Consider the following 14,208-nt stretch of genomic DNA (forward strand, 5'->3'; position numbering starts at 1 on the left):
AATCCAGAACAGGACTGTGAGACTTGTCCTTGGCCTCAAGCCCTGGGATCGTATCTCTCCAGCCTTGAAATCCCTTCATTGGCTCCCAGTGGATGCAAGGATTACATTTAAAACCCTCTGCATTGTCCACAAGGCTTTCTGGGGCCTGGGTCCAAAATACCTTCAACTATCCCTCTGTAAATACCTCCCCTCTCGAGCCCTTCGCTCCTCTACTTCAAACTCCCTCAGGGCTAGTCGTTTTGCAAAAATATGAGCTGGGGGTAGATCCCTGTCTTCGGCTGGTGCCTCCCTTTGGAACAGCCTCCCGGCCACCTTGAAACTTGAGGAAAAACATCTTCGGTTCCGGAAACTTCTCAAGACCACCTTCTTCGCCTCTGCCTTTGCCTCCCTTCTCCCCTATTGATCTATTTCTTCTCATGGCATTGTGCACCTGGCCACCCTCTGTTCTTTCGGCCCCAGGTATCTGCTCACTCTGCCACCCTCCTGCACTGCCTCCAGGCCACCATCTGCACTAGGGTTTCTGTATCTGTACCCATACAGTCACCTTCCCACATTTCTTCTGCACTTATCAGATATACCTTTCTGACTAACTTTCACCTGCCACTTGCTGGCCGCACTACCATGGTTTAAAGCACATATTTATTATTTATTCTATTTAATATTTATTTATGTTTTTCTCTCCTCTGCTTTGCACTTTCCACTCCCCCCCACCCTGCAATTTCCCCCATTTTTCCTTTCCCTTGCACTTGCGCTTTCTTAAATGTCACTGGGCGTAGTAAGATCGCCGTTTTCTGTTTTTTTTTTATCTCCCTTGTTCCCCTCCCTTGCTGCCTGGTCGCGCTCTGAAACACTTGTGTATGAGCGCGATATAAATAAAATATTTCATTTCCATTTCTTCCAAAGCGTCTCCGGCGGTTTCACAAGTCTGTTTCTTCGTTGCAGGATACTTGGCTCCTTCTGTGGTTTGGAGAGAACTCAAGTGATCGACCTGGAATGGATGCAGAGCCCCTTCTCTTATCCAAGATTAATCGTGCATATCAAAGATATGCTCTTATGCAGGCATCCCAGTCATGCACCAATCACGGTCCATGGTGGTCCCAATAATTCCGGCTTTCCAGACATCCTGGCACCAGCAGTGTGGATTGGGACTAAACAGTCCCAACCTGCTTCCTGCGGACACACACACGTGAAAGGTAGAAGCATGTGAAAGAGATTGGTTTTCTGGGGAGTTTGCATGCCCAAATAAGGAAAACCTGCGTTACCCGACCTGGGTGAAGGCAAGGGACACAATGGCCATGGGACAGAAAAAAAGACTTTGTGGCTCGGCCATTTTTGGACCCGGACACAGTCTTGAACCAAACACAGTAAACACGATGTCATTCAGTAAAAAGAAGTAAAACACTTATAAAAAGTAACTACTGCCATCAGTTCATCCCAGGCACACTCGTACAATCATGCAAAAATCCTTCAACGGTGTCTAGGGAAATAAAAGAAAAAGGACCCCAGTGCATGGTACTGGAAGGTACATTGTGCACTGTTAACAAGTTACCAACAAATGGCAACATAGTTTCCCAGTACTGACAGTCTGAAGGACATGTCAGTTTCCCCATAAAAAGTGAGCAAAAGCCCAGAGGAGCGCAGCAGAACGCTGTGCTCCACTAGCAAAAGTCAGGATAGGATAGCCAAACAAAAGCAAAAAGTTTGGGGGTCCACAAAGTGAGGGAAAATTACTCATAAAGGAAATCTTTCCTAACAAGTGCCATTCAGATAGACATTAATGATGGCCTTGGAGGAGTGGAAGGAGGCCAAGACGACCTCCCACTGAGTGCCACCATTAATGGGCCAGGAAGAGATAGGAGACAGAGCCGAGTCCATATGATTGGTCCATAGGTCTGGAGAGGGAACGACAGAGGATGTTGGTTAGGGTCTGTCTGGAGGAAGCGCTGATGTGGGTATCAGTAATGGGGAGACGAGCGTTGAAGACCAAAATACCCCTTTTGAAAATTTTTCTACCAGACTTAGTGAGAGGGATGGGATAGGAGAGAGAGTAGCAGTTTCAGAAGATGGGAGAGATTGAAAGCACCATAGAGGGTGCAAGGAGGCAAGAAGGGAAGGTGAGGGAAGAAAGACCGACATCCCAAAGCTAAGCACCATAGTAGGCAGCAGAGGGGAGGGTTCACACAGAGTGAAGCACACAGGACGCTACAAGCAGGAAACCACTGGGGAACGCAGGAGCAGTGCAGACGGAAGACAAAGGGAAGGGAAGGACGACTCTCCGAGGAATCAGCCTAAAAAAACACTGCACAAAGCAAAGGGTGACAAATTCAAACCCCAATAACAGATCAAAGGCTTGGGGGAGCCAGAGTGAAGCAGGCTAACACTCACATCTTCAGATAGGCCGCAGAATGAGTGGGGGAGTTTTGGTGAGGGTAGGGTGGATGGGGTAGCCAGTCGGGGTAGGGTGTGTGGGGGTAGAGTTTGGGGGTAATGTGGGCATGTAGGGGTAGGTTGGGGGACCGGGAAAAGAGGGGAGTATGGTGGATGCATGTGGAGAATTGAGGTAGCTTGGATGGGTGAGTGGGGTTAGAGAGAGGGGAGGTAAGGTGGGTGGGGAGGGTGGATGGGTTGGAGTAGAGAGAGTGGAGGTTATGTGGATTGGATTGGGGGTCAAGTGTCGAGGTATGGTGGGTGGGGGTAGAGAGAGTGTAGGTTGGGTGGGTGGGGTTAGAGAGAGTAGAGGCAGGGTGGGTAAGTGGGGGTAAAGAGTAGAGGTAGGGTGGGTTCGGCCAGAGGCACTGGAGTTAGGGTGGGTGGGCGTAGATAAAGTGGAGGTAGGGTATGTGGGGGTAGAGAGTGGCAGTAGGATGGGTAGAGGTAGAGAGATAGAGGAGGTAGGGTAGGTGGGTGGGGTAGAGAGTGGAGGTAGGGTGGGTGGGTGTTGGTGCAGAGAGTGGAAGTAGGGTTGGGGTTAAAGAGTGGCTGTGGGTGGGGGTAGAGAATGGAGGTATGGTGGGTAGGGTGAGTGGAGTTAGTTTGGCTGGGGGTAGAGAGAGTGGAGGTAGGGTGGGTGGGGTTAGAGAGAGGAGGTAGGGTGGTGTTGATAAAGGGAGAGGAGGTGGGTTTCTAGGGGTAGCGATAGTGGCAATACTGTGGGTGGGGATAGAGAGAATGGAGATATGGTGGGTGGGGTAGAGAGAGGGGTTGTTGGTTCGGTGGGGTAGAGAAAGTGGCAGTACGGTGGGTGTAGAGAGAACAGACGTAGGCTGGGTGGGGTAGAGAGTGTGGAGGTAGTGGGAGCTTGTAGGGGTAAGCTGGGAGGTTGGAGAAACAGAGAGGGGTAGGGTTGGTGGGTGTAGAGTGTTGAGATAGGTTGGATTGGCAGGTGCAGGTAGAGGGAGTAGAGAGTGGAGGTAGGGTGGTTGGGGTAGAGAGAATGGCCATTGGGTGGGGGTAGAGACATTGAATGTATGGTGGGTGGAGGTAGGGATGGAGAGAGTAGGTGTTGAGTGAGGCAGATGAGAGCCATAGAGAGAGTAGGGGTAGGGTGGGTGGATGTAAAGAGCGTGGGGAATTTTGGTGAGGTTAGAGAGAGTAGGATTAGGGTCAATGGGATAGACAGTGGGGGCAGGGTGGGTGGGGTAAATAGTTGGGGGTCGGGGGGGGTAAGATGGGTGGGGTAGAGAGAGTGGAGGTAATGTGAGCTTTTAGGGGTAGGGTGGGGGGCCAGATAAAGAGTGGACTATGGTGGGTGCATGCGGAAAGTTGAGGTTGGTTGCATGGGTGAGTGGGGTTAGTGAGAGTGGGGTAGAGAAAGTGGCAGGACGGTGGGTGTAGAGAGAACAGACGTAGGGTGGGTGGGGTAGAGAGTGTGGAGGTAGTGGGAGCTTGTAGGGGTAAGCTGGGAGGTTGGAGAAAGAGAGAGGGGTAGGGTTGGTGGGTGTAGAGTGTTGAGATAGGTTGGATTGGCAGGTGCAGGTAGTGTCACGCTTACCAGGAGACCGGGGTTCACTGTTCGCGCTCCCCCTCCCTGGCGCCTCTACCCGCGTTTCCGCGTTTGGGGAGGCGCCGGGGGAAGAGCTCCAGGGACAGGGGCGCCAGCTCCGCGGCGCTTGCGTCGGGAACCGCGATTACGGTTCTGCGCATGCGCCGTGGGGGCGGCAGCCGAGGCGTGGAGCAGCTTGCTGCTCAAGCCTCATTCTGGGGCCGCCGGCGCCTGGCAACCATCAGGCTTGCGCTCCAGGCCTCGCAGGCGCCGGCGGCCCATAAAGGGAGAGACGCGGTCGGGAGCAGATCGCGTCTCAACGCGTTCTGTTCCGGATCGTGTCCTCGCCTGCTCCCGCGCTACTAGTTAGTGCTTACCTTGTCCCTTGTTCCTCTAGACCTTACCTTCTCCGTTGCCGGTCTTCCCTCCTGTTGCCTGGGTCCTTCCTGGCATTATTCTCTGGTCCTGCTTCATTCCTCCTGGTTCTCCTTCTTGTCTGCCTTGGTTCTCTGCCTGCATCCTTTCTCCCTCCTTTGGCCTGGCCAACTTCCTAAGTTTTCTCCTGAGCCATTTTGGATTCACAACCTCTCAGCTTCCATTGCCTGCTACGGGTGTGGCCTTCCACACCATTGGACTCTACTCCTCAGCACCCACTGCTTGCTACGGGTGTGGCCTCCCACACCGTTGATTCTACTTCTCAGCACCCATTGCCAGCTACGGGGGTGGCCTCCCACACCTTTGGACTCTCTACTTCTCAGCACCCATTGCCAGCTACGGGTGTGGCCTCCCACACCTTTGGACTCTCTACTTCTCAGCACCCATTGCCAGCTACGGGTGTGGCCTCCCACACCTTTGGACTCTCTACTTCTCAGCACCCATTGCCAGCTACGGGTGTGGCCTCCCACACCTTTGGACTCTCTACTCCTCAGCACCCATTGCCTGCTACAAGTGTGGCCTCCCACACCTTTGGACTCTCAACTCCTCGGCACCCATTGCCAGCTACGGGTGTGGCCTCCCACACCTTGGGACTCTTAACTCCTCTTCAAGGATTCCCTCCAACCACTTCTTCTGTCAACTCTGTGCAGAACTGCCATCTCTGGAACCTGGTTGTGGCATTGGGAATCGGTCCATCTTCCACCCAGTTCCCATACAGGGTGGAGGAAGGGCTGGTTGCTTGTGTTACCAAGTCTTCTCGTCAGTCTGGCTGCCCCGTCGAGACCATCCAGAAATACAGGTACGCAGCATTCCCGTGATTCTCATCTTAACAGGTAGAGGGAGTAGAGAGTGGAGGTAGGGTGGTTGGGGTAGAGAGAATGGCCATTGGGTGGGGGTAGAGAGATTGAATGTATGGTGGGTGGAGGTAGGGATGGAGAGAGTAGGTGTTGAGTGAGGCAGATGAGAGCCATAGAGAGAGTAGGGGTAGGGTGGGTGGATGTAAAGAGCGTGGGGAGTTTTGGTGAGGTTAGAGAGAGTGGGATTAGGGTCAATGGGATAGACAGTGGGGGTAGGGTGGGTGGGGTAAATAGTTGGGGGTCGGGGGGGTAAGATGGGTGGGGTAGAGAGAGTGGGGGTAATGTGAACATTTAGGGGTAGGGTGGGGGGCCAGATAAAGAGTGGACTATGGTGGGTGCATGCGGAAAGTTGAGGTTGGTTGCATGGGTGAGTGGGGTTAGAGAGAGTGGCAGTAGGGTGGTGGGGGTAGCGAGAGTCGAGGTAGTTTAGGTGCATGTGGTAGAGAGTGGAGGTGGGGTGGGTGGGGGTAGAGAGAGTGGAGGTAGGGTAGAGAGTGGAGGTAGGGTGGGCTAGAGAGAGTAAAGGTTAGGTAGATGGGTGGGGTTAGATAGTGGATTTAGGGTGTGTGGGTGGCTTTATAGAGAGTGGAAGTAGGGTTGTGGTAGAGTGGCTGTGGGATAGAGAATAGAGGCTGGGTGGGTGGGGGTAGACATTGTTGGCATTGTAGAGAGTGGAGGTAAGGTGGGTAGATAGGTGTAGAGAGAGTAGAGAAAGGGAGTGTGGGTGGGGGTAGGAAGGGTTGATGGGGGTAGAGAGAGAGTGTGAGTGAAGAGTGGGTGGGGGTAGAGTGGAGTTAGGCTGGGTGGGGTTAAAACGTGAAGGTTGTGTGGTTGGGGTTAGAGAGTAGAGGTAGGGTGGGTGGGACCAGAGAGATGGGAGGTAGGGTGGGTGTGGGTAGAAAGTGGTGGTAGTGTAGGTGGGGTTAGAGAGAGTAGTGTTAGGGTGGGTGAGTGTTGAAGTGTGAGTGGAGGTACGGTGGGTCGGATAGCGAGGAGGTAGAGTGTTGTGGATAGAGAGTGGAGGGAGGGAGGGTGGGTGGTTGTAGAGACAGTGTAGGTAGTGTGGGTGGTGGTACAGAGAGTGGAGTTAAGTTGGGTACATGGGGTAGAGTGAGCGAGTGAAGGGTGGGTGGGGGTAGAGAGAGTAGAGGTGGGGTGGGTGGTGCTAGAGAGAGTGGAGGTTGGGTGGGGGTAGAGATAGTGGAGATTGGGTGAGGGAGGAAAGAGAGTGGAGCTAGGGTAGGTGGGGATAGAGAGAGTAGAGGCAGGGTGGGTGGGGGTAGAATGAGTGGGGTAGTGTGGGTGGGGTTAGAGAGAGTAGAAGTAGGATGTGTGGGGGTAGAGAGAGTGGAGGCAGAGTGGGTGGTTGAGAGTTGGGTGGGTGGATGGGGGTTTAGAGTGGAGGTAGGGTGGGTGGATGGGGTAGAGAAAATGGAGGTGGGGTGGGTGAGAGTGGAGGTCGGGTGGGTGGGTTTTGTTAGAGAGAGTGGCGGTAGGGTGGGGCTAGAGAGAGTAGCTATCGGGAGTGGGGGTAGAGAAAGTGGTGGTTGGGTGGGTGGGAGTAGAGAGAGCAGAAGTAGGGTGGGTAGGAGTGGGAAGAGAGTGGAGGTAGGTTGGCTAAGTTGCGGGTAGAGAGATTGGAGGAAGGGGGGGTTGAGAGAGTGGCAGTTGTATGGGTGGGTGTAGACAGAGCGGATGTAGAGTCCCTTTGTGGGGGTCGAGAGAGTGGAGTTAGATTGGGTGGGGATAGAGAGAGTGGAGGTAGGGTGGATGTGTGGGGGTAGGGTGGGAGTAGAGAGAGTGGAATTAGGGTGGGTGGATTGGGGTAGAGTATAGAGGTATGGTGGGTGGGGATACAGAGAGTGTAGTTAGGGTGGGTGGGGTTAGAGAGAGTAGAGGTTAGGTGGGTGTGGGTAGAGAAAGCAGAGGTAGGGTGGGTGGTTCAGGGTGTACAGAGTGGAGGTTTGGTGGGGGTACAGAGAGTGGAGGTAGGGAGGTTGGGTGTGGTAGACAGCGTGGCAGTAGCATGGGTGGGGGTAGAAAGAGTGGCAGTACCGTGGGTGGGTGTGGGTAGAGGGAGTGGAGGTAGGGTGGGTGGGGAAGATAGTGGAGGTAGGGTGGGTGGGGTAGAGAGAGTGGATTTAGGGTGGGTGGGTGTAGGAATAGAGAGTGTTGGGTTGGAGAGAGCAGAGGTACTGTGAGTTGGTCGGGGTATGGTGCTTGGATGGGGTAGAGAGAGTGGGCAAAGGGTGGGTGGGGTAGATAGAATGGGGAAGATTGATTGGGGGAGTGGGGATAGGGTAGGTGGGAGCTGGTAGAGTGGGCATAGGGTGAGGTGGTGCGGGTCTGGTGGGTTGGGGAAGAGAATGTGAGATTAGGGTGGGTTGAATGAGGTAGAGTGAGTGGAGGGGGGCTGGGTGAGTGGGGATAGTGAAGGTTGGGATAGGTGGGAGTAGAGACAATAGGTGTGTGGTGGCTGGTGGTATTAGAAACCCTGAGTGGGACCGGTATGCTCAGATGTGGATCCCGTGCCTGCTGGGCCTAGAGACCCAAGCCACTCCTCAGTGATGAGGCCCAACAAACATGTTGGGGATGTTTCTGGTGTCATACAGATGGGATGTGACCAAGCAGTTCTGGCTGGACTGCCCCTTTTGGTGTGGGACCAAGTCAGATTTGCATATGGTCTTTCCCCTTTTGTAATTGCTTGGCAGGTAAAGAACAATGGTCTGGAGGGTTGCCCAGAGCAATGCCAGAGGTTAAGACTAATTCTAAAGCTCCCAGGCCTCACACCTTTTGTTTTGCTATAGGATTTAGCAGCCAGGCACAGCCCCTTTTTTCTATGCTAGGTGAAAGATTTATGGTTTGATTAACACACATTGCATTTTCACCTAGCGCAGTGCGCAGTGTGCATCTGTAGCAGCATGATCATCTTGTACATTGCTTGCGCGTGGTGGTGCAGTCCAGCCCAGAGTGTAGCACAGCCTGTGCTTTGTTGTCGAGTTTGGAGGGCCCAAAATGGTTCGAAGGGGGCGCCTGCATTTTGTGTTCCGCCAATACATTGTGTGTTTTGTGTTGTGATCGCTGCCATCCTGAAAGAACATGTTCAAGGAGGACTTCAGAAGATATTAAGTTTCCTCCGTGGGAACAATTTGAAGACAATTGTTATAGCACAAGGAAGGAAGAGAAACAACCTGAGACAATTGAAATACACACTGCTACCTACTGTAGGAATACAATTGAAAATGTATTGAATTGTATACATGTACAAAGAATGACTATTGTAATAGAACAATCACCTCAAAATAGCTGAATATATGGATACAATGCATTGAAAATGTTGACCATGAATGTAGATGTACACATGTCTGTGCACTGTATACAATGACAACCCCAAATGACATCTACTAGGTATAACTAATCCAAATGTTAACTGAAGATCTGTGATACAGACCCCAACAACCGTAAACACCTCAAATCTAAATGGGTAACTCACATTATTATTATTGTGCTTTGTGAAAGCCCAATCAGGGGCGAAACTACTGCACATGCCTCCTAATAGGATAAAGTTGGCATTTTTTACAGTACAAGAGAGCACTAATATTCATTAAAATCAAGAACTTAAATACACAACACATGAGTCAAGTGGTTTATTACTCTTTGAAAAAGAAAAGGCCATTTGCATGAACCAAACTTGGCATATCCTTCCGTAATTTCTTATAACTCGATTGACTAGTGATTGTCAGTCCATGCCAATATCTGCTGCCAGCCTAAAACAATCACTGAAGAATTGAACCACCATCTAATCCAGGGAAGGCGCACTACCCTATGCTAATTACTCCTAATTTTACTCTATAGTTTAGATGATGCCTAGCTGAAATAAACCAGAGATACTTCAAGTGAGATGGAAGAACTGGAACATGGTGGTACACATTGTGACGATCCATGTAAACACCCCCAGCCAGAACAAGCGAAGAATTTTCTGGATAGAATCCATTCCAAACAAAATGCCTGGTATCCATTTGTTCAGATTCTTCAGGTTGAGGACCAACCTGTCACTACCCGAGTTCTTCTGAACTAGAAAGACAATGTGGTAAAGTCCATGCCCCTGGTCGAGTGTAGGACTTGGCACCACAGCTCCCTTCCCCAGCAGTCCCTTCATCAGAAAAGGCAGAGACGCCCTGTGAGTTCCATCTTTTGGGAGCTTGATTACCACAACACTTGCTGTCTTTTGAGTTAAGGAGAGCCTGTTCAGGTACTCTTACCAAACCATCCATGTGGCTCATAGATCCTGTATCAAATCTTACCAGCTCTCCGCAAATGCTTGCAGTCTTCCACCCGCTGGCCAGGATGCTAGAACCGCTGTATCGACATAGTTAGAACTTCTATGTATTCAAAGTCGTGGACGAAGGAGGGGAGGGGCCTGCTGCTTCCTCGAACCCACGCCTCGTTTTTATGGTACCAGGATCAGTGAAAAGGTTGAAATTGTAGTCTACAATTAAAGCGACTACTCAGAGGCTCTCACAGATGAAATTCACTGGTGAATTCAGAACAGCCACGTAGAAGCCAAGCGATTAGGCTGCACTTCAGGAGCATATTTGGTCAGAGCAAGACTCAGGCTGAAAGGCTAAAAGACAGAAAGGATAGACTGTCGTATCGATTTAGGCATGACTAGATGGGATGTGTTCCTTAGCGATACCACAGTGGAATATTCCCCCATGTAAATAAGTCATAAAAAAAAGAGCAATGGCAAAGAGAGATGTGGTTTGTTGTTCTCTGAAGAGGAACATTGAATGACACTGACGACTAATGAGAAGGTCTGTTTAAGAAGATTTGGGAATTGATTAAGAGTTAAAAAAGAAATGAAGTCAATTCTACTGTAAAATAATGTTATACCATCATCTGCATGGGGGTGGACTCCTTTGTCTATTGAATAATTATGCTGTAAATAGTTAGGTAACAAATTACTCTTGATGAATGTTCGATATTAGATATATCAACGAACTGAAACATGTAGACCAGATGATAACATACATCAAACGTGTCAGGGTTAGGTTACATTTTAAGTATGATAAGTTGGATGAATCAACACACCAGGCTTTACAGTTTTTGCCTATTAAGATATCTTCTTACTGTTGCTTAGTGATAATTTAATGAATTAATTAAATGGAAGGAGTCGCAGTGATGATGCCTCCTCCCACACTGCCAGTCTCCTACTCAGTCATTTGACCGAATAAGCGTGTGTCAGTCGCTGCATTTGCCTCTTCCCTCATCCCTCCTCTGCCCTGTCACTTGACTCTCCTCCTGACTCTGCTCTAGCTAACCTTCGTCTCTCTATCTCTAACACCTTGTACATCTTTGCCCCCATCATGAAGATCCGCATGAACCCTGCCTCCAAAGTTCAATTTTTGTTATGACTCTGGCTTGGCTGCTTTGAAACCCAAGTGCAAAGCTGCAGAGTGGAAGTGGCTGGCATCTAGCTCATCCTCTGACAAGCTGGTCTGCTGCCTACACCAAAGGCAATACCGTCTCACCATCTGCTCCAAAAAGAGGGCCCATGTCCAAGCTTGCATATCTGGAGCCTATATAACAAGGCTGAACTCTAAAATCTTCAAGGAAGTTGCCAATCCTACCGCTGTCTCCTCCTGTCCGCCTCCCTCCCATGCCCTCTTCTCTGCTCTGGCTGCCCACTTCTCCAAAGCTCTTGACATCCTGTCCTCTCTGCCTTTTGCTTCTCCCCAGACCACTTGTTCCTGTATCTCCCTTGGCCCCCCTATCCTCCTTCTCTCCCATTGTGCCAGATGAAATCTCTACAGTTTTCCTCTCTCTGAAAGTCTCCTCTAAACAGGTGCTCGCCTGCTCCTCCAGAACCATCAAGGACAACATCGCCTTTCTCAACCCAGCCTTGGCTCAAATCTGCATCACTCATTTGCCACTGGCTCCTTCCCACAACCCATTAAGCACTCGCTTGTGCACCCTCTCCTAAAACGCTGTCTTCTGGCCCTTCTTGCACTGCTAACTATCGCCCTATATATCTCACCCCTTTTTGGGCAAACTCATGGAGAAGCTGGTCATCCCCCAACTGACCCTGCATACCGAAGTGGCTGGCTGCCTCCATGACCACCAGTCCAGTTTCAGGGCATCCAGAGGCAAAGAAACTGCTTTCCTGAACACCCTCCTCGATCTTTCTTCTGCCTTTGACACAGTCAACCACTCCATCCTCATAAACCACCTCTGTGATACCCTAGGCATCACGGACAGGGCACTGACATGATTTACCTCCTTCCTTTCTAACAGACCAAAACAGACCATCCCAAGTAAAAAAGTAGAAATGGGACCTTTTCTCTCATCTACCTCACTCTCCACCTGTGGTGTCCCTCAGGGCTCTATTCTATCGCCATGGCTCTTCAACATCTACCTGGCCCCTTTGGCCCACCTGATCGCCACCTTCTCCCCTCATTTCCAGTGTGATGCAAATGACCCACTGCTCTCTGTCAAGCTGCCATCCTCTTGTTGTGAAGGCAGGCTGACTGAGCTGCCTTTCCCTGTGCAGCACTCCCATTGGTTGCTGAGTGCCTTCTTCCATCCAACTGGGGACCGGCAGGCTTTAGCCGGCCCCCTCAGCAAAGGTCCACTTCTAAGGCCTCTGTCTGCTCCCTGTCCGCTTCCGGAACGCCAATTGGGGTCCACCCTGCACCTTAACCACAATGATGCTGCCACCTCACTCCTCTAAGAAATCTGGACTGCCTTGACATTGTCACCTCCGGAACTATGGGTTAGTTCCCTCGTTCTGGACTCACTCCTACCACCTTTGTCTATCACTGTTCTTTCTGCTTGTTTCTCCCTTCCTGTCATTCTGATGCACATTGCTTCTTAAAACCAGTTGCTAACATCTGAATCCCTGATTGGAAAGCCAAATCTTGCTCTTTTTGCTAGAAAGTGAAATCTTGCTGCCCATTGCCAACTTCTCTGTACTTTGCTTGTATACTGTTGCTTCTCTGTAACTAGCCGGCCCAGTAACCTCAACACTCTTTTGTTCCACACCTCCCTGCCTTAGCCCCCCCCAGCTTCTCCCTCCTTTCCTCACTTCCACTCCCATGGCACTTTCTGTTTCTCCTACCTTTTCCAACTGCTTCTCCATTGACTATCCTTCCCTTCTCACTAAGTCTGGCAGGAAGAAGTTCAAAAAGAATATCTTGGCCTCTAACCCTGGTCTTCCAATCACAGACACCTACTGCTTTGCTTCCTCCAGATAGACCCTGAGTGACATCCTCTTTGTCGTTCCTTCGCCAGATCTATGGACTCTTCATATGATCTCTGTGCTCTGTCCTATCTCCTCATCTCCCATTAATGGTGGCACTCGCTTGGGAAGTTCTCATGGCTTCCTTCGACTCCTCTAAAGTCATCATTAATGTCTACCTTAATGGCACTGTCATGGTCCAAGGCCCTTAGGCCAATCTCCACCTCTTTCATAGCTGCTTCCCTCGCTCGCCTCATCAATTTCCTCTCATCTCCTGCTGTCCCCACCACTCTCCCCTTGGCTACCTTGCCCTCTCTCTCCTCCCCCACCCCTCCTAGGGCTCCTTCTCCTTGCAGGGGGTACCTCTGATCTGTACCCCCACCCCAGAAGGTCATTAAGGCTGGCAACCTTCTTCATCTTACCCCTCTCAACTCTCGCTCTGCTGTCAAACACTCCTCTGACATCTGCCACCTCCTTGAATAACTAGACCTTGATGTCCTTGGTCTTACTGAGACATGGTTCACGGCCAGCTCTGTCATGAGCTTTGACACTCTCTTCCCTGATGGCTAGAAGATCCTCTCTGCACCCAGATCCTCCCGGTCCGGTGGGGGGGAGGGGGCGGGTAGCCCTGATCTTTTCTGAGTGGATTCCTGCCTCTATCATTCCCATTCAGACCTACTCCTCTTTTGAATGCCTTGTCTGTAGGCTCTCTCTCTCTCCTACGCATTCTCTTACTGTGGCTACCATCTACCGGCCTCCTGTTCAAATTACCTCATTTCTCTCTGAGTTGGCAGCCCCCTTCTCCTCCCTCCTGGCCTCTACCACTCAACTCCTCCTCGGTGACCTTAATATCCATTTAGACTCTCCTTGTTCCACCTCTTTACTCTTCCGTGACCTCTGTGACTCCCTCTCCCTGTCCATCCTCCCCTCTGGCCCGACTCACTCTGCTGGGCACACACTTGATGTCTTGATCTCCTGTGACCTCCCCCCTCTCCATGCCTCTGACAACTCCTCTCTCCTGGACCTATTGTAACAGCCTCTTTCTAAATCTATCTGCCTCTACTCTCTGCCCTCTGCAACTAATCCAGAACAGGACTGCAAGACTTGTCCTTGGCCTCAAGCCCTGGGATCGTATCTCTCCAGCTCTGAAATCTCTTCATTGGCTCCCAGTGGATGCAAGGATTAAATTCAAACCCCTCTGCATTGTCCACAAGGCTTTCTGGGGCCTGGGTCCAAAATACCTTCAGCTGTCCCTCCACAAATACCTTCCCTCTTGATCTCTTCTCTCCTCTACATTTAACTCCCTCAGGGTTAGTTGTTTTTCAAAGAAACGAGCTGGGGGTAGATCTCTGTCTTCGGCTGGGGCCTCCCTGCCACTCTGAAACTTGAGGTGAACCATCTTTGGTTTTGGAAGCACCTCAAGACCTTCCTCTTTGCTTCTGCCTTCTCACCCCATCCCCTGTTGATCTGTTCTTTCTCGGCACTGTGCACCTGGCCACCCTCTGTCCTCTGGGCCCAGGTATCTGCTCACCCTGCCACCCTCCCGCACTGCCTCTAGGCCACCCTTCCCCTGGGGTCTGTATCTGTACCCATACAGCCCCCTTTTTTTCTTCCTGCACTTAACAGACTTACCTTGTCTGCTGCCTTAAACCCAGAACTTGCCACTTGCTGCCTTCCCTAACACTGTTTGTTGCCTT

The 14,208-nt window shown here is 51.0% G+C and overlaps 1 protein-coding gene across 2 annotated transcripts in view; it reads right to left on the bottom strand.

Moving 5' to 3' along the window:
- Positions 1-14,208, bottom strand: part of SLC6A19 (solute carrier family 6 member 19) — a 791,726-nt gene that overhangs the window by 42,053 nt on the left and 735,465 nt on the right. The window lies entirely within an intron of this gene.

Source organism: Ambystoma mexicanum, chromosome 5p (assembly GCF_040938575.1).
Source record: "Ambystoma mexicanum isolate Mex_15411 chromosome 5p, UKY_AmexF1_1, whole genome shotgun sequence".
Classification (NCBI taxonomy): Eukaryota; Metazoa; Chordata; class Amphibia; order Caudata; family Ambystomatidae; genus Ambystoma; species Ambystoma mexicanum.